This window comes from Sceloporus occidentalis, unplaced genomic scaffold, assembly GCF_023333645.1.
Source record: "Sceloporus occidentalis isolate IW3139 unplaced genomic scaffold, rSceOcc1.0.p SCAF_129, whole genome shotgun sequence".
Lineage (NCBI taxonomy): Eukaryota > Metazoa > Chordata > Lepidosauria > Squamata > Phrynosomatidae > Sceloporus > Sceloporus occidentalis.
Window position 1 is genome coordinate 460,316 of NW_028317109.1, and position 20,767 is coordinate 481,082.

A 20,767-nucleotide genomic window follows, 5' to 3' on the forward strand; every position below is an offset into this window, starting at 1 on the left:
TCCCATGATCCCATCTCAGCTATAAACAAAGACTGTAATTTTACTCTGATTTTTATTACACGTGGGTTCGTCTCCAATTTCATAATGAAATCTGATAGTTTTTTTTTTTTAACGAAGCCTGTAAATACCTTTTTTCTGCAAAAATAAATAAATTCCCAGTGCCCTTAAGTACAACCTAAAAACATATCTAAAATATTGACTTTTTTTCCCCTTTGTCACAGAAAATCTGTGGTTACCTTTTTTTGTTTTGTATTAAAAAAAAAAAGTGGATAAAAAAGGATGATTTTGAACGCTTTATAATTGGTTTTCTTTTGTCCTCCCCAGAGTGGGCTGCAGTGCTTTAAATAATCACGGTATAATGTACAGTATATTTGTCTATTAAACGGAGCTGTTAATGGAAATATTGCCTCCTTTGTAAAGTGAATAAAATATAGTTCTCCTTTAACCAGCCAAACTATTGTGCCTCTCCATTGTGTATTTGCCCCAATGCTGATCCCTGACAGCCCCGCTAGTGAAGAACGGAGAGTAATTCTAACCAGCTGTTAACTCTCTAATATGTATTTTTCCCAAAAAATGTAAAAAAAAGCACTTACCGGTGCTAGATCCCTGCCACTGATTGGCTGCTTGAAATCAATGAGATGATTTTCTAAACATGTAGGGTTACCACCTTTCTTGCAAAAAATTACCATCACAAAAAAAAAATGTCCCCCCACAATATTTCCTGTCACAGAAACATTAATGTGCACCTTCCCCCCCAAAAAAAATTTCCTGTCACAGAAACATAATGTGCACCTACCCCCCTCAATATTTCCTGTCACAGAAACATAATGTGCACCTATCCCCCCCCAATATTTCCTGTCACAGAAACATAATGTGCACCTACCCCCCCAAAAAAATATTTCCTGTCACAGAAACATAATGTGCACCTATCCCCCACAATATTTCCTGTCACAGAAACATAATGTGCACCTACCCCCTCAATATTTCCTGTCACAGAAACATAATGTGCACCTATCCCCCACAATATTTCCTGTCACAGAAACATAATGTGCACCTATCCCCCCTCAATATTTCCTGTCACAGAAACATAATGTGCACCTATCCCCCACAATATTTCCTGTCACAGAAACATAATGTGCGCCTACCCATCAATATTTCCTGTCACAGAAACATAATGTGCACCTACCTTCCCTCCCCCCAATATTTCCTGTCACAGAAACATAATGTGCACCTACCCCCCCAATATTTTCTGTCACAGAAACATAATGTGCACCTACCCCCCAATATTTCCTGTCACACAAACATAATGTGCACCTACCCCCCCAATATTTCCTGTCACACAAACATAATGTGCACCTACCCCCCCAATATTTCCTGTCACACAAACATAATGTGCACCTATCCCCCACAATATTTCCTGTCACAGAAACATAATGTGCACCTACCCCCCCAATATTTCCTGTCACAGAAACATAATGTGCGCCTACCCATCAATATTTCCTGTCACAGAAACATAATGTGCACCTACCTTCCCTCCCCCCAATATTTCCTGTCACAGAAACATAATGTGCACCTACCCCCCCAATATTTTCTGTCACACAAACATAATGTGCACCTACCCCCCAATATTTCCTGTCACACAAACATAATGTGCACCTACCCCCCCAATATTTCCTGTCACACAAACATAATGTGCACCTACCCCCCCAATATTTCCTGTCACACAAACATAATGTGCACCTACCCCCCCAATATTTCCTGACACAGAAACATAATGTGCACCTACCTTCCCCCCCAATATTTCCTGTCACAGAAACATAATGTGCACCTACCCCCCAATATTTCCTGTCACAGAAACATAATGTGCACCTACCTCCCCCCAATATTTCCTGTCACACAAACATAATGTGCACCTACCCCCCCCCCCCCAATATTTCCTGTCACAGAAACATAATGTGCACCTACATTTTACTTTTATCAGGCAGGCAGGAGTTGGGACATAAGGCTTTTTCCTCCGAGTCCACAGGCAGTGAGCTTGCACAGGCCGGCCGGTCTGCGGATGCTGCCAGACTCCAGAGCACTGGAGGAAGTGACGTCATGAAATTAAACATCACTTCCCCTCAGCCTCTGCCAATCTGCTCTAATGGGTGCTCCCCCTCTTGCCAATCACCCTGCCAGTCTGCCCTACGTTGCCGTTATTTTTAATATAACGATATACCGGCCAGGTGGCAACCCTATCTCCACGTAAGGACGCACCCGGCCATCCACATGATGTAAAAGAAATCATCATTTATCAGACTGTCCGCCTTCTTCCATCGCTCCACGGCCCGGTTCTTATACTCACATGCCCATTGTAGGCATTTTTTGCCCCCCCCCACGTGCATCAATGAACCTCGGCCCCCCATCACCCTGTCGCCGGTTCACTTCTTTCCCTTCCTTGGATCACTTATGACCGGTACCGACCACCGCAGAAGGCTTGTCACCATGTAAGTCACACTCGGCAGGAGGTCGGCTCCTGCGTGTTCGGAGTCCTGAAGCGTTCCAGGAGGTCTCATGCGATCCCCCCTCCGTGACTTCACCTCACAACAATAACAAAATAACCCAAAATGGGACTACAGACGGGTACAATGCAGCTCTGGAGCTGTAGCTTCTCCAAAACATATTTTTATATATATATATTTTTTAAGATGAAGAATGCATATTGTAATAACACAGCGAGGGGATATAAACATACATGGGATAGATATACGGCTCCTGAATCTAAGACAAGACCCACGGCTGATTAAGGTTTGAGTCTTTACAGCAGGATAAACGGGAGACTAGACGGGGGCCGAATGGGGCCGATCCGCCGTCTGCCATAATGCTTTTGAACACATCGCCCCATCCGCCTGGTCTGTTGACTCACTGGGAATCTGTTAATATAAAAACTAATTTGTTCGGCTACCAGCCGAGGGGGGCATCGGCTCAAAATGATTTACAGCCATGGGAACCGTTGCCAGGGGCGACCAAAGAAAACAAATTTATTTTCCACGCATGTCTCAAAGAACAGATCCGATTGTGTTTTAAATACATCATCCTAGAGGGCCAGATGACGGCCGGGTCTGGCAGGGCTGCTTGAAGCCAAGTCCTTTGTCGGTGGCCAAATGGAGGAAGATGCTCTCCGGACGCCTTAAGTGGGTCTCCTGCAAGGTTAGGATTTATTGCTTTGTCTATTGTCTTTTTTTTTGTATTGCCTTTATGGGACATGAGAAGCCGCTGTTGACTTTCTTTTTTGGCTGGTTAGTTGTTAATTTCCACTGAAAATCCTAAAAAATCACCAGAATTTTTTTTTTTTTTAAATTAAAAAGTTTCCCCCCTTAAGACTAATTTTTAACCCTGTGTGCAATAGTGAGCAGCCCACAGGGCTCTGGCACCGGTCGGGTTAAATTTAAACTGAATCTGGATTCACCGATGACGACTGATCACTTTGCCGTCATCTCTTGATCAGTTGAATGTAAAGATAAACCGGAAGACATCATTGTCCAAGCTCGACTTTTGTACCAATGTGGGGTTCTATATGAATCTTGTGCAAAGTTTTATATCTGGTCTTATCACCATAGCAACCAATGGAATCTAAGATGAGGCCCAGTTCTGTTTAAGGTCTATGTCTTTAAACTGGGACAAAAATGGCAGACTGGATGGGCTGAAAGGGTATGATCTGCTGGCAAGTTATGTTACTACGTTACTTATAGCATAACTCCCAACTGATGGTGGTAGATAAATGGCACAGCCTCCCAGCAGAGGTGGTAACAGCTAATACAGTGAGGGGATTTAAACACGTATAGGATAGGCATACGGCTCCTGAATCTAAGACCAGACCCACGACTGATCGGGGGGAAACTGGGACACTTGATATTGAACGTCTAAAAAATATATATATAAAGCAGACAAGTTTATCCCAGATGATGCTTACTTTGGGGCGAATACATTTTTTTCCGTTCCACCAAATACAGTTTATGTTTATTGGACTCACATATTTTGTGAAACAAAAAGTAAAAAAAATGTCCTCAAACTTAATTAAAAAAAATGGTGAGTTTATTCTTCCTGTCTTTTGTGATAGAACTCCGTGGCTGAGAAAATATGTATCTAATTTCCCGCGTCAGAATAAAGCCAGGCGTCCCGTTCTTTATATCCATTCAGTAAGATAAGATTTAACGAGCCTCTCTTTGCCGAGACAGATAGACGGCGTTGGCGTTCCGTCTCTAAGAAGGAAACGGCCGTCTATTAATCTGAACCCCTCAGCCGGTATAAACGTATCGAACAATTAATATGTCAAGAGAGGCGTCCCTTCAGCAGGAGTGAAGTTTATTGTGTTCACAAAGAAATCAATTAAACCTGAACAGAAGAAAGATGGTCAGGCAGGTAACCAATGGATGTGTTGGTTTTGCCACTTTTTGCCACGGAAGTCGGCTCAATAAAACAAATACACGTACTGACAAACTAAGAGCAAAAAACTAAAGGTGTCATTCGGTCTTCAAAGCCAGAGGTGTCACGGTTTCTGCTTCTTATGAAGAAAGAGACCTAGAAGATCGAGCCCTAGCGTGGCTTCTACCTGGGAGGGAAGGAAGATCGACTCAATCAAGCAGGGAAAAAACATGTAAAGAACAAAGGTCGAAAGCCCTTGGCAAGTGCAAAGCAAGGGTCTGGGGGCTTACTCTGCGCTTACCTGCATCCCCACCCCACACAAGTGATGAGCGCCACGCTCACCCTAATCAGGGGCCTCCATAAAGGAACCTTGGGGGTCCTTGGATTCCCAACCTTAAGGCCAGAGGGCCAGGCTCCCCACCCATTAGATCTCTGCCAAAAGGCTAAATGATTGAATAATAATTTTAATAAAAACTATGGAATATCAGATATATTAGTCATGCGAAGCAGCACGGGGCAAGTCATATTGGAAAGGCGGTGGGAAGTGAGGTTGTGGTGTGACTGGGGTGGGTGCAGGGGTGCTTGGGGCAAGGTGAGGGGTAAAATAAGGGGTTTGAGGAGAGTGGGTCAGGAGTGGGACAAGACTAGTCCACCTCTTCTAGACTGTCCAAGCTGTGGACTGTGACCTTCTCGCTCCTCAACACCAGGCGGGTCCTCTAGACTTGTGCAAATGGACCAAAATGTGTGTGAATCAGACACATTTTTAGGGGCGTAACTGGAAACCACATGGCCATGGTGCAAATATTCTCCCGGGGCCACCCAACTTTACAACTTGTCTGTGCCTTCTTTGTCCCTTCCAACATACACTCTGGCACCTCATTTCACCTCACTTACACATACATATAAACAAACACATTTACACCGCGGGGTCATGTTACGCCACGATGTGCTCCTGTCTCCCCTTCAAAATAGTTTAGAACTTCCGACCTAGATGTCATATTCTATCTCAATGTCTCCTTCTCCGCCGACCGCCTCCTTTCCCGCGTCTTCTCTTGCCTCTTCTTGTTCTTCTGTCTTCTTTCTTGTCTGTTACACCCACACCGAGTATTCAGAGATGAGCTGCCACGCCGGATCTCTTCCTGCCCCTGTAATCTCCCCAAAGGGAGCGGGCGAGCATCTCGCACGGAGATCTTAATGATTTGTTTACCAGTGAAAGCGACTTTTCGGCAGATCATTAAAATATTTTATTACGCGTCGGCCGTCTTGGAACGATGCACGTTAGTCATCACCGGATACATTGTGCACGTATTGTGTTTCTGTAAAGCCGGCCGGTGTTCTGTTTCCCACTGAGATTGCGCATGAAAAACGACTATTTCTGTCAAATTTTACGTCTTATGGCTCTACTGTTTTGAGCGGCCCGTCACCAAAAATGTATATTAATTCAAAAGAGCATAAAATGATCTACAACTTAAGACCTTAAATTGTAGAACATTTATTCATGAAACCACTTTTTTCTCTTTGAGTCCTGCACCAGTGATTAAAAGAATTCGATATAAAATTTAGTCAGATGCTCCAGGGCACTATGGAATATATGATCATAAGACGTTCCTTACCATAATAAGATCAATTTGTTTAAAGGGTATCTCCCACTAATGTTTTTTTATTATTATTAATAACAGATTAAAAAAAAATTTTCATAAATATTTGCTGTTTTATTTTTTAAACTGTTCTAATTTTTGCCCCATAGCTGCATTTCAGCCGTTTTTATGAGGTTCTCGCTCTGTTATCTGATCCCCAATCTACTAAACCCCCCGACTCCTTATCATACTGCCTGTGGGGAACAGTAGAATGGCTCAGTCTTAATCACCCACCTGGACACCCTGCTTAATGAAAGTCTATGAAGGAACGGACTTCATTAGCATTGCCATAAAGCGTTAGCTCAGTGTGGTGTTTGTGCCGGGAAAGTCACCCCAAATTTCACATGACTGACAAATCCCGATGAAGAAGTAAACAGCGATCAGTACCACAGACAGCCACCAGATGGCAGTAACCTCCAGTAGTTTTCTAAGTGCCCCCCTGGCACTGCAGCCATTCAACATGCGCAGCCCCTGTGTATTGCTTTATAAATTGGATGTGAATTGTTGGTGCGCCGGGACCATCTTGTAAACGACGCAGGGGTTTTTGTATTAAATAGTTAACTAAAAGCCCAGTCATTGCCAAAAAACAAAAACCCGACCCTGTAGCCTTTAATTAATGAAAGAGATTTTTTATAAAATTAATTCATAGAAGAATAATAGCGGCAGCAGTAAAGCGCAGACGCGGCTTGTTTATCACGACACCCTGCGGGATATTTTTATTTTTAAATGTAATTTTTTTTTCCTGTAACAAATCTTTCGAGTTATTTGCCCCGGGTTAATTCCATTAAGGCCGTGATAAATTGCACCTTGAAGCGCAAATACGTTTCCCTACAATGTTCTGTCCCCATATTATAATAAAACAGGTTCCGCCATCAGAAATCTTGGGGGCCCAGTCCAAACCTCCCACAAATCTTCACGCTGCCGTCCCTTATGCTCGATTATTTTGGGAGCCTGGTCCTGGGTAGCGAGGGGGTCCAGGACAGATCAGGGGAGGGTCCCCCTGCTTGTTTTGGCCCCCCTCGCGAGAGAGAGAGAGAGAGAGAGAGAAAAATAAAAGGAGAGAAGTAAAGAAAGGGAAAGAAAAGAAGGGAAAGAAAGAGAGAAATAAAGAAAGAAAGAGAGCCCCTGGTCCTACAGGTAGGCCCTTAAATACAGCCCCAGGGGCCATTTAACTCCTAATTATGTCAGAAGATCCTAAAAAGTCATTACATCAATTTCCACAATCTTCAGGACTGTTTCAACAGACACAGTCGGCTTGGCGTGTGTCATCTTGTTTTGACCCGCTGGAATTATTAATTCACTTTTTTTCACAATTTTTTTTTAAATATTGAAAAGGTTACATTTTTGGACTCCAGCATTGAATGGGTTAACCACACGTGGGAACCATTAGAGACGGGTGGGCGATGCAGGGCGATGCCAGGACAGCCTGGCAAGGGCTGCGGTTGAAAGACATCTAACCTGTAACCAGCGAGAGATCCCTGTGCGCTCCTCGCTCTGCATCGCAGCCGCTATATATCACGCTTTAGACATTCATTCATTCATTTACACGTCGATTGATACATTTATACATTCTGAGTATTGATTTCTAGGTATTTATAACCAATTATACGCTATTTATAAAAGGTATTTATGATGTCACAAACTGCCCACTTCTATTTAGACACAATTACTTTTATTTACATTGTATTTATATTTTATTCATATATATTTATATGGTATGGAGGATATTATATATTTAGCTCTGGACACTTTATTATTATTTATTATTTATTATTATTATTTTTTTTTTTAGGTAATCCTCATCAGTCTCTTTCTCGTTTTTCTGTTGTAACTGAGAGATCTTTGGTTCATGTTGGGCTCAAACTAAGCCTCTTCAGGTTTACTCTTTTGGTCTCCGCTAGCATCCGTACAGAACATTCAGCTCGGCTCACGTGGCCCCAGGAGCTGAGCTTAGGCAGCTGAGGCAGATGTGACATCGGTAGGGGGTAGGAACGATCCTGCCCCAGGCCCTGGTGGTATCTCTGATCATTGCGTATTCTGCCGGCCGGCCGCTTGCCCTCGGATATCGCGTTCCTTTTCTTGGGCCAGCGAGACGTGCGGAGCCCGGAGTGTTATCTGAACCCTTAATCTCCGTCTCTTCGCAGCTCTGATGGCGCGGTAATATCTATACGCACCGCTACGCTCTAATAGTCCTGGAGACAGACGCCTAGCGCTGACTGACAAGACCATTATTATTATTTATTGTTTTTTATATCGCCGTCATATACTGCAGCGCTGTACAACAAGTTAACTTGAACATCCCTGTTCGGGACGGAGTCTCCACTCGGTTGGCGCGAGTGTCGGGTATCTGCAGGATTTTGGTCAGACCGGCGGACAGCTTAGTACCGGTACGTTCTAAAGAGGTCCGACCAGGTTCAGGCCCCGAAGGGCCGTAGGTCCCTCGTGTCACCTCTATTACCACAAGGGCATGTAACACCTTGTTACCCTGCCACATTTCCGCAGGTCCAACTCGGATTGTCCCTGTTTGAAGAATTTTGGACTGGAACCAGGGCCACTACCGTCGGGACTGGCTGCTCCTGACTCCGGGACTGCCTGCTCCTGACTCCGTGACTGCCTGCTCCTGGCTCCGGGACTGCCTGCTCCTGACTCCGGGACTGCCTGCTCCTGACTCGCTTTATTGATTAGTATAGCAGGATGAGCAACGATCAAGAACCTAAATGGTTAACCAGAACCCAGCTGTTGCTGCCAATGCGGGGGCTGAATTTCTGCACGGATGATTGACACGGGGTCATCTTGTGCAGCTGGTGCAGATAGGTTGGGGCAATAATCACAGCTGCTGCATCAGAAGCCCGGGTCTGACAGCCGCACCGTGCAAAGCATAAGCCGCTCGTTAGCGCTAATTACCTCCACTCGTTAACACGAAAGCTGCCGGTCTGATAAGTAATGCTTGGCTTCTTCCCCGGCACACAAGGGGTTAATAGTGAATAATTGAACGAAAAACAATATTGACAAACAACAGAAACCCCATTAATTTACCTTAAATTAATAAATAAGGAGATATTGCAGCCGATGGAATGAATTTAAAGGCCCTGTGAAGGCGCTTGGTGTTTAACCTTAAAGTTTCAGATCAAAAAATCATTTTTAAAAATATTGCACGGTTTCCTTTTTAAATAGTTGTAGTTTTTGCCCCATAATATAACTTTTTCAGGCCGCTGCATATCAGCCATTTGTATGAGGTTCTCGCTCTGTTATCTGATACAATCTACTAGACAAACACCCTGACCCCTTATCATACTGCCTGTGGGGAACAATAGAATGGCTCAGTCTTAATCACCCAGCGGACTCTCCAACTAATGAAAGTCTATGGAGGAACAGACTTCATTAGCATTGCCATAAAGCATCAGCTCCGTGTGGTGTTTGAGCCGGGAAAGTCACCCCAAATATCACATGACTGACAACAATGCAGATAAAGGGAGTTTATTGGGCCAAAATGAGATAAAAGCAGTTTTTTTATAGCACCGTATTTAATACCCAAAGAAAAATACAGTCAGCATGGCTCTTATTGGTGATTTTGAACATAACCTTTAGCATTCTACATATTTCTTTTCCACAAAGCCCATCAGCCACCCTGCTGCCAGTGGATCGGGGATCATGGGTCGGTTGAGGAGATCATTTGACCTCACCTGACCTTTCCAGGGAGCTGAGACATCAATGGCTCTAATACCGATCGTCATGGAAACCCTGACGTGTCATTATTTAAAGATACACTTAATTGAGTCACCTGAATTCAAGCAGGGATATCAACCATAACATACCGGGAGCAAAGGCACCAACTGGGAGTCTTTTATATGATCACAGCGGGGGGATAGGAAGGAGTCAGACTGTGTCACCCGCAGAATCTGCCCCGTCACCCTGAGATTGGAGCAAAAGCCCTGAGACTCCGGGGCAAACCATGTCTGCTGATCTGCCGCTGGAGCGTTTGCCGGTTGGCCGGTCCGGACCTGGTTCTTGTTGTTCTCATTCTTCCGTATTATGGAACGGAACCAGCACAATCATTCTTCTGTTTGCTAGGAATGTCAGGAATTGTAGCCCGGAATCGGGTGTGACGGAGCGCATTGTTACTGTGCGGCCCCCGCTATACACATCTCTGCGGAGACACCTGAATAATTGCACCTCTGTGCCGCTATCGCCCCCGGGCGCGGGCCCATGACACGCTAATGACACCCGTGCCGCAGCTCCGCGGTTGTCATGGAGACACTGTCCGGGTCCCGTGTGGGGACGGGTGAGACGCCGGCGAAGGTTACCTGGGAGTCGCGTGCCGCTCACTATACTGCGACAAAGAAAACAGAAGCGGCTGATAGAGAGCAGCCGTCCAGCGAGGGCGTCTCGGGTTCCACGCCGGGCGCAAAGCCAGATTCCCGCGAGTCAACGCATACGATCCAGAGCTGAGTGTCCAACCTGCAAGGTGACCTCCGCCAGTCAGGTGAGTGATTAGAGCCGAGGATTTCCTCAACCCCCCCCGCCACACGAATCTCTGCACATGACAGCTAAGAGGTCCCTTTAACCCCCCCATGTGCATTTGCCCCTTTGCTATTTTCTGAGTTTCCTGTCACTGATTGGCTGCTTCAAGCATCAGCAAACTCGGTGGGAAGCTGCAGCTCCAGAGCTGTAGCTTATTCTTAAGTGATTTTATATATTAAATAAGTTAGAAAACTTTGCTGTGCTTAGCCTGAAATTATATCCCTTTTATTTTTTCCTCCCCACCCTCGAAAACGGCTGCTTGAACCGAGCAGCTGCCACCAAAGTCACTTAACTCATCTTGGTAAATGGGGATGAGGAAGGATGAGGCCCCTGGGAACAGGAAAGTTACTCGGCTGCTCCACATCAGGCGGGTTTCTCATAAATATATATCCATAAGCTCCAGATAGTTACCCCCGGCCCCCTGACGGATACCCCCCCACGCACAGGAGGGTGACGGGACTCTTTAACGGGGTCCCCAAAGTACTTTGTAATGTAAGGGAAATGATACCTTGGTGAGAAGCTGCAGCTCCACGACCTTTGCGGTCCGATGCTTTGAACCAATCAGTGGCAGGAAAGAGACCCCGACGAATGCCCCCCCCCGAGGTTTCATTAGGCTGACTGGCGCTCGTCGTGTGCCAGGAGATATCTAAGGCAGGGCAAAGAGCAGGCGATGGGCAAATGGATGAGGGGGATTCTGCAAAATTTCTTAAAGGGACCTCTCGGGTATCGGATGCATTAAAGGGCATTTGATGACCGGGGTGGCCACCACATTGCACTCTGGACAGGGGGTATTCGCTGTGTCTTTTGCCCCGCGGGGTGTGTGAGAGAGAGAATGTCCTCATTCCGGCGGGCTCCACCATCCCCCCCATATAAAACATCCTTCGATTTAATGCAAGGAAATGTTACATTACTGAGAGGGTGGTAGATAAGTGGAACAGCCTCCCAGCACAAGTGGTAGAGGCTAATATAGTGAGGGGATTTAAACATGCATGGGATAGGCGGATAGGTGGTCCTGAATCCACCAACCTCTACCTCTGTCCTAAAAAGCAGGACTGTCCTACACAAAGCGGGACAGTTGGGAGGTGTGCAATCTGTAGTTGAAAGGCTGTAAACGAGCAGCGAATCTGTATGACGGATCGTTCACTTTCTGCGCCGGCCCCGGACATCTAACTTCCCTTCTGCAGGTGAGTTATGACATCATACACGGCACGGGGCTGGAATTAAATGCCCTGCTGGGTTTTCACTTACCTGTAGACCCCCATGTGGCAGTGAAGGAGTTACTCGCTGCGCTCTCCTGCAGAGCGTCTCAGACCTGCCAAGACACCCAAGTGACCCCCCCCCCCACTCCATTAACATAACAATGGGCAGGTGGGGCCGGCGAGTGAGAGCTCACACTCGGTTGCTAAGCAGTCTGTTTACCTGCGCTGCGTGTGTTTACCTGCAGTATGAACAGTGAGACGGCAAGCAAAATGCTGACACTGATCCCATAAGCTACCTGGGATCCCACCGGCCGGGAGAGAGAGGACTCATCGATCTCTTGGTCAGACAGCATCCCAGGTACCGCAATAATCTCTGCGGGTTTTATACTGAGATAAACGCAGCCGTTGGTCTTGTCTTAGATTCAGGAGCCACATGCCTATGCCATGCATGTTTAAACAGCCTCTACCACCTCTGCTGGAAGGCTTCTTTTGATATGCTGCATAGGGTTCTCTATGATCCCGATCTATCAGGTAATCCCGGCACATAAGATCCATAGAGTAACACTGAAGCTGTTGGAAAGGCTGTAACCTTGATGGGGAGAGTTAGACGTGTTTGATCTGTTGGCAGCTATAGTCCAGGAGGAACATTTATTTCAAAGGGTCGGAGTCTTAGATGGAATGTAAGGAAGTTTTACTTTACTGAGAGGGTGGTAGATAAGTGGAACAGCCTCCCAGCAGAAGTGGTAGAGGGTAATACAGTGAGGGGATTTAAATATGCATGGGATAGACATACGGCTCCTGAATCTAAGACCAACGACTCGTTACAGCAGGAGAACCGGGCGACTAGACGGGGCCGGATGGGGCCGATCTGCTGGCAGATTCTGTGTTTCTTTATAGAGTGATTATAATCTCCATGGGTCTTTAGCCTGTGATGGGATCATTTCTGTGCTTCTTCTGTGGGGTTTCTCTGCAGTCCTTTCTGTGTGTTAGACAGGATATATATATATATCGTGTGTGTGTGTGTATATATATATATGTATATCGTGTGTGTGTGTGTATATATATATATGTATATCGTGTGTGTGTGTATATATATATATATTGTGTATACGTGGGTATATACTGTATGTAATACTCAATACCACTGATTATTTTGAGTGTTTTTCAATTTGATGAATTAATCAATAATGGCACAAAACACAAGTTCTTACAAAATCGATCAGTTTGAAGATCTGAGTCCTTTGCTACGGGGCGGATTTCTCATTGAAATTTGGTGGAAAAAATCCAAATATTTTCTGTTATTGTTTCAATTTTTCATTATTTAGAACGGTTTAACCTCTCGAGAGCCGGGGGAGACGGGCCACCTCGCGAAGAGGTAAATGTCCTATATCTCTGGCTCTCGAAGGGTTAAGCAGAAGGCTTGGCGTAGAAGAAGGGGTTACATTAGTGTCTGATCTACTAAGCTATTTGTAACGGGGGACACAGATGTATTACGCTGTTGGGTGGCCACGGGTTACTAAGCCAGCCTGATCAGGTTTGTAAAATGTTTGAAATTTGTATTTCATGTTTTTCGTATAAAATGAAGAATTGTTCCGCATTGATGGAACACTCCTGTGTTCCAATGGCCCTTTATCACTCCCATCACTCCTGTGTTCCAATGGCCCTTTATCACTCCCATCACTCCTGTGTTCCAATGGCCCTTTATCACTCCCATCACTCCTGTGTTCCAATGGCCCTTTATCACTCCCATCACTCCTGTGTTCCAACGGCCCTTTATCACTCCCATCACTCCTGTGTTCCAACGGCCCTTTATCACTCCCATCACTCCTGTGTTCCAACGGCCCTTTATCACTCCCATCACTCCTGTGTTCCAACGTCCTTTATCACTCCCATCACTCCTGTGTTCCAACGGCCCTTTATCACTCCCATCACTCCTGTGTTCCAACGGCCCTTTATCACTCCCATCACTCCTGTGTTCCAACGGCCCTTTATCACTCCCATCACTCCTGTGTTCCAACGGCCCTTTATCACTCCCATCACTCCTGTGTTCCAACGGCCCTTTATCACTCCCATCACTCCTGTGTTCCAACGGCCCTTTATCACTCCCATCACTCCTGTGTTCCAAAGGCCCTTTATCACTCCCATCACTCCTGTGTTCCAACGGCCCTTTATCACTCCCATCACTCCTGTGTTCCAACGGCCCTTTATCACTCCCATCACTCCTGTGTTCCAACGGCCCTTTATCACTCCCATCACTCCTGTGTTCCAACGGCCCTTTATCACTCCCATCACTCCTGTGCTCCAACGGCCCTTTATCACGCCCATCACTCCTGTGTTCCAACGGCCCTTTATCACTCCCATCACTCCTGTGTTCCAACGGCCCTTTATCACTCCCATCACTCCTGTGTTCCAACGGCCCTTTATCACTCCCATCACTCCTGTGTTCCAACGTCCCTTTATCACTCCCATCACTCCTGTGTTCCAGTGGCCCTTTATCACTCCCATCACTCCTGTGTTCCAACGGCCCTTTATCACTCCCATCACTCCTGTGTTCCAATGGCCCTTTATCACTCCCATCACTCCTGTGTTCCAATGGCCCTTTATCACTCCCATCACTCCTGTGTTCCAATGGCCCTTTATCACTCCCATCACTCCTGTGTTCCAACGGCCCTTTATCACTCCCATCACTCCTGTGTTCCAAAGGCCCTTTATCACTCCCATCACTCCTGTGTTCCAACGGCCCTTTATCACTCCCATCACTCCTGTGTTCCAACGGCCCTTTATCACTCCCATCACTCCTGTGTTCCAACGGCCCTTTATCACTCCCATCACTCCTGTGTTCCAACTGCCCTTTATCACTCCCATCACTCCTGTGCTCCAACGGCCCTTTATCACTCCCATCACTCCTGTGCTCCAACGTCCCTTTATCACTCCCATCACTCCTGTGTTCCAACGGCCCTTTATCACTCCCATCACTCCTGTGTTCCAACGGCCCTTTATCACTCCCATCACTCCTGTGTTCCAACGGCCCTTTATCACTCCCATCACTCCTGTGTTCCAACGGCCCTTTATCACTCCCATCACTCCTGTGTTCCAACGGCCCTTTATCACTCCCATCACTCCTGTGTTCCAACGGCCCTTTATCACTCCCATCACTCCTGTGTTCCAACGGCTCTTTACCACTCCCATCACTCCTGTGTTCCAACGGCCCTTTATCACTCCCATCACTCCTGTGTTCCAACGTCCCTTTATCACTCCCATCACTCCTGTGTTCCAACGTCCCTTTATCACTCCCATCACTCCTGTGTTCCAACGGCCCTTTATCACTCCCATCACTCCTGTGTTCCAACGGCCCTTTATCACTCCCATCACTCCTGTGTTCCAACGGCCCTTTATCACTCCCATCACTCCTGTGTTCCAACGGCCCTTTATCACTCCCATCACTCCTGTGCTCCAACGGCCCTTTATCACGCCCATCACTCCTGTGTTCCAACGGCCCTTTATCACTCCCATCACTCCTGTGTTCCAACGGCCCTTTATCACTCCCATCACTCCTGTGTTCCAACGTCCCTTTATCACTCCCATCACTCCTGTGTTCCAACGTCCCTTTATCACTCCCATCACTCCTGTGTTCCAGTGGCCCTTTATCACTCCCATCACTCCTGTGTTCCAACGGCCCTTTATCACTCCCATCACTCCTGTGTTCCAATGGCCCTTTATCACTCCCATCACTCCTGTGTTCCAATGGCCCTTTATCACTCCCATCACTCCTGTGTTCCAATGGCCCTTTATCACTCCCATCACTCCTGTGTTCCAACGGCCCTTTATCACTCCCATCACTCCTGTGTTCCAAAGGCCCTTTATCACTCCCATCACTCCTGTGTTCCAACGGCCCTTTATCACTCCCATCACTCCTGTGTTCCAACGGCCCTTTATCACTCCCATCACTCCTGTGTTCCAACGGCCCTTTATCACTCCCATCACTCCTGTGTTCCAACTGCCCTTTATCACTCCCATCACTCCTGTGCTCCAACGGCCCTTTATCACTCCCATCACTCCTGTGCTCCAACGTCCCTTTATCACTCCCATCACTCCTGTGTTCCAACGGCCCTTTATCACTCCCATCACTCCTGTGTTCCAACGGCCCTTTATCACTCCCATCACTCCTGTGTTCCAACGGCCCTTTATCACTCCCATCACTCCTGTGTTCCAACGGCCCTTTATCACTCCCATCACTCCTGTGTTCCAACGGCCCTTTATCACTCCCATCACTCCTGTGTTCCAACGGCTCTTTACCACTCCCATCACTCCTGTGTTCCAACGGCCCTTTATCACTCCCATCACTCCTGTGTTCCAACGTCCCTTTATCACTCCCATCACTCCTGTGTTCCAACGGCCCTTTATCACTCCCATCACTCCTGTGTTCCAACGGCCCTTTATCACTCCCATCACTCCTGTGTTCCAACGGCCCTTTATCACTCCCATCACTCCTGTGCTCCAACGGCCCTTTATCACTCCCATCACTCCTGTGTTCCAACGGCCCTTTATCACTCCCATCACTCCTGTGTTCCAACGGCCCTTTATCACTCCCATCACTCCTGTGTTCCAACGTTCTTTTATCACTCCCATCACTCCTGTGTTCCAACGGCCCTTTATCACTCCCATCACTCCTGTGTTCCAACGGCCCTTTATCACTCCCATCACTCCTGTGTTCCAATGGCCCTTTATCACTCCCATCACTCCTGTGTTCCAACGGCCCTTTATCACTCCCATCACTCCTGTGTTCCAACGGCCCTTTATCACTCCCATCACTCCTGTGTTCCAACGGCCCTTTATCACTCCCATCACTCCTGTGTTCCAACGGCCCTTTATCACTCCCATCACTCCTGTGTTCCAACGGCCCTTTATCACTCCCATCACTCCTGTGCTCCAACGGCCCTTTATCACTCCCATCACTCCTGTGCTCCAACGGCCCTTTATCACGCCCATCACTCCTGTGTTCCAACGGCCCTTTATCACTCCCATCACTCCTGTGTTCCAACGGCCCTTTATCACTCCCATCACTCCTGTGTTCCAACGGCCCTTTATCACTCCCATCACTCCTGTGTTCCAACGTCCCTTTATCACTCCCATCACTCCTGTGTTCCAGTGGCCCTTTATCACTCCCATCACTCCTGTGTTCCAGTGGCCCTTTATCACTCCCATCACTCCTGTGTTCCAATGGCCCTTTATCACTCCCATCACTCCTGTGTTCCAATGGCCCTTTATCACTCCCATCACTCCTGTGTTCCAATGGCCCTTTATCACTCCCATCACTCCTGTGTTCCAACGGCCCTTTATCACTCCCATCACTCCTGTGTTCCAAAGGCCCTTTATCACTCCCATCACTCCTGTGTTCCAACGGCCCTTTATCACTCCCATCACTCCTGTGTTCCAACGGCCCTTTATCACTCCCATCACTCCTGTGTTCCAACGGCCCTTTATCACTCCCATCACTCCTGTGTTCCAACTGCCCTTTATCACTCCCATCACTCCTGTGCTCCAACGGCCCTTTATCACTCCCATCACTCCTGTGCTCCAACGTCCCTTTATCACTCCCATCACTCCTGTGTTCCAACGGCCCTTTATCACTCCCATCACTCCTGTGTTCCAACGGCCCTTTATCACTCCCATCACTCCTGTGTTCCAACGGCCCTTTATCACTCCCATCACTCCTGTGTTCCAACGGCCCTTTATCACTCCCATCACTCCTGTGTTCCAACGGCCCTTTATCACTCCCATCACTCCTGTGTTCCAACGGCCCTTTATCACTCCCATCACTCCTGTGTTCCAACGGCCCTTTACCACTCCCATCACTCCTGTGTTCCAACGGCCCTTTATCACTCCCATCACTCCTGTGTTCCAACGTCCCTTTATCACTCCCATCACTCCTGTGTTCCAACGTCCCTTTATCACTCCCATCACTCCTGTGTTCCAATGGCCCTTTATCACTCCCATCACTCCTGTGTTCCAATGGCCCTTTATCACTCCCATCACTCCTGTGTTCCAATGGCCTTTTATCACTCCCATCACTCCTGTGCTCCAACGGCCCTTTATCACTCCCTTCACTCCTGTGTTCCAACGGCCCTTTATCACTCCCTTCACTCCTGTGTTCCAACGGCCCTTTATCACTCCCATCACTCCTGTGTTCCAACGGCCCTTTATCACTCCCATCACTCCTGTGTCCCAACGGCGCTTTATCACTCCCATCACTCCTGTGTTCCAACGGCCCTTTATCACTCCCATCACTCCCATCACTCCTGTGTTCCAACGGCCCTTTATCACTCCCATCACTCCTGTGTTCCAACGGCCCTTTATCACTCCCATCACTCCTGTGTTCCAACGGACCTTTATCACTCCCATCACTCCTGTGCTCCAACGGCCCTTTATCACTCCCATCACTCCTGTGCTCCAACGGCACTTTATCACTCCCATCACTCCTGTGTTCTAATGGCCCTTTATTACTCCTGTGTGTCAATGGCCCTTTATCACTCCCATCACTCCTGTGTTCCAATGGCCCTTTATCACTCCCATCACTGCTGTGTTCCAAAGGCCCTTTATCACTCCCATCACTCCTGTGTTCCAAAGGCCCTTTATCACTCCCATCACTCCTGTGTTCCAACGGCCCTTTATCACTCCCATCACTCCTGTGTTCCAACGGCCCTTTATCACTCCCATCACTCCTGTGTTCCAACGGCCCTTTATCACTCCCATCACTCCTGTGTTCCAACGGCCCTTTATCATTCCCACCACTCCTGTGTGTCAACGGCCCTTTATCACTCCCATCACTCCTGTGTCCCAACGGCGCTTTATCACTCCCATCACTCCTGTGTTCCAACGGCCCTTTATCACTCCCATCACTCCTGTGTTCCAACGGCCCTTTATCACTCCCATCACTCTTGTGTTCCAACGGCCCTTTATCACTCCCATCACTCCTGTGTTCCAACGGCCCTTTATCACTCCCATCACTCCTGTGTTCCAACGGCCCTTTATCACTCCCATCACTCCTGTGTTCCAACGGCCCTTTATCACTCCCATCACTCCTGTGCTCCAACGGCCCTTTATCACTCCCATCACTCCTGTGCTCCAACGGCCCTTTATCACTCCCATCACTCATGTGTTCCAATGGCCCTTTATCACTCCCATCACTCCTGTGTTCCAATGGCCCTTTATCACTCCCATCACTCCTGTGTTCCAATGGCCTTTTATCACTCCCATCACTCCTGGGTTCCAACGGCCCTTTATCACTCCCATCACTCCTGTGTTCCCATGGCCCTTTATCACTCCTGTGTGTCAATGGCCCTTTATCACTCCCATCACTCCTGTGTTCCAACGGCCCTTTATCACTCCTGTGTGTCAATGGCCCTTTATCACTCCCATCACTCCTGTGTTCCAATGGCCCTTTATCACTCCCATCACTCCTGTGTTCGTTGTGTTCGCTGATCCAAGTTTAAGTTTAAAAGGCTAATTGATGGTTAGAAACCCTTTTTGTAATTATGTTCTTGTTTTCCATGAAAACCCCAAAATTTTAATGAATAAATATATATTAGCGGAATTAGCAGCCTTTGTATATATTTCATGTTACGTCCATAAAGTGATTTAATGAGCAGCGATACTGAAAGCACATAATGCTCCTTCCATTTTACAGACCGATTAATTATTCCGCCTCTGAAAGGTAAATCTGGTAATTGGCCGGGATTCCTAATTCCTTTTACTAAAATCTCTTCCACTTCCATACAAAACATTTCAGGTGACCTCCGGCTTTCATGCTTATAATGAGTGTTACTTTGTAACAATAAGGACATTTTACTTTACTGAGATGGTGGTAGATAAGTGGCACAGCCTACAAGCAGAAGTGGTAGATGCAAATATGACCTGCGGGCAAGTTCTATGTTGCGTGTTTCTAGAGATTTTCCTTGGACAGGTCCTGTCTGCCCCTTCTACAAAATCTTTTTTTGAGGATAAATAATGAATTTTGAATATATATTTATTTTTATTATTTTATTTTTTTTAAATAAAGATACTTGACAGGAATACCTTTTTTTTATAGAAATGATTTCTCGGAGGGCTCGATGAGCTCGACGGGATGCGTGGAAATTCTTTAATAACAGGGCTATAGGATCCAGGCGTTTGCGTTACGCAGTTACGACGATCTCGGCAGCCAGGGAATCCCGCAGCTCTCCAGGAGCCTTTGCATCGCCGCCCGGGGTGGGGGTGGGGGTGGGGTTGTCGTTTCCATAATTAACACCTTCCGAGGGTATAATGGACCCAAACTTTGGTTAGGAAATAGAGGGATCCCTTTACCGAATTCCCCCCGACGGTAATCCCGGCTGTAGACCGCATCACGCGTAAAGCAACCACTTCCAAATTCTAGTTTATTGCTGTAACTCACGCAAGGACTGCACGTATTGACCAATAACCTCCGTAATCTCTTCTTGAGACCTTCTGTACCTGGTACAAATGTTTTCTAAGATGGTAGTTGGCAGTAGAGCAGACTCCCAGCAGAGGTGGCAGAGGCTAATGCAGTGAGGGAATTTAAATATTGGTCTAGTCGCCCGTTTCTCCTGCTGTAAAACCTTAATCAGTCGTTGGTCTCGTCTTAGATTCAGGAGCCGTATGCCTCTATTAACCGGCCCGTGACTTTTCATATACTCCCCTGGCATCTCTAGTTGGCACACATATTCTACGGGACAAATCATCATATGTGTTTGTAATGATTCTATGCATGCATGTACTGGGGGGGGGGATCACCCACTCCGACGATCAAGCCCCCCCCAGTGTCCCGCTGCACAACGGGCCGGTAAAAGGGGGCATCTTTGATCCCAAGCGGTCTATTTACGATGCGGAGACTCAGCGCGGGCTCTACAGGCTTCATTTATTGTACGTCGGACGCCGAACACGGATGGGGGAGATACGTCGCTGGTCAGCAGAGGGAAGAATATCGTGACCGGAGACCCCAATGGGGCT